This window comes from Macadamia integrifolia, unplaced genomic scaffold (assembly GCF_013358625.1).
Source record: "Macadamia integrifolia cultivar HAES 741 unplaced genomic scaffold, SCU_Mint_v3 scaffold_7A, whole genome shotgun sequence".
Taxonomy (NCBI): Eukaryota; Viridiplantae; Streptophyta; class Magnoliopsida; order Proteales; family Proteaceae; genus Macadamia; species Macadamia integrifolia.
In genome coordinates this window covers 16,856-17,782 of record NW_024870674.1, presented here as the reverse complement: position 1 = coordinate 17,782, position 927 = coordinate 16,856, and positions in this window count along the sequence as shown.

Sequence of the window (927 nt, the reverse complement as noted above, 5' to 3'; positions counted from 1 at the left end):
AAAAAAAAAAAGTAGAAAGGAAGTCCTATCAATACTATGACATGAATCAAGTTCAAGAGATAAATATCATAGATAAATTCAGCATCGTAAAGCAGCTAAAACTTCGAAAACCAAACCGAAATTCCAAATGATAAGTAACAAATTCATCGGTATGGACAAATAGGGGGGAAAAATGGGAATTCCCTAGATCCCAATAGCTTTACAAAGAGTTCTCTATTGCTATTATTTTTGTTTATTTTATTTTCTTTTCCTAATGACTGAAAACCAAAGAACAAAGCTTCAAACTCAGATTTTACATAAAAAAGAAAAAGACCTTGAGTTTTCCATGTTCCAAACTACCCTGTCACCTTCTACATAACCCAAATCAAAGCAACAGATTGCTGCCTTTCCCAATCTATCATATTCCTTCTAAAGAATGTAGTCATTTGGTTGAACATGTCATGGCCTGTGCAAAGAACGAATGACACCTGCCAACAGTTTCATGCAAATTAAACAGAAATGTGCAGCAAATTTGACAACATCATTCAATCTGAATAGACAACTCTTATCTTTGGAGGAGCAAATTCACCCACATAGAATAGGTAAGGCGTTTTTCAATGGCTAGAATTCTCTTCAATCCAAAAACAAACAACTCCATCCATTATAATTCATCCAATTTCGCTCAGTAATTCTCTAACGAATAAACACATTGGGAATCAAAATCCACAGTAATTTCTCAATCAATTGAAATTGATTTCTTGGTAACTGACAGATGCATGTTCAAAATTTAAAAGCAATGAGCGAGGACAATTCAAAAGAGACCCAAAAATACTATCAAATAATTCAAACAGAAAAGGACAAACAAATTACTTCAATTTTGAAATCAATATAAAATGTGCTTAGTTAAGTTTTAGTGGTTTTTCTCTCTATCTTTTTTTTTTTTTTTTT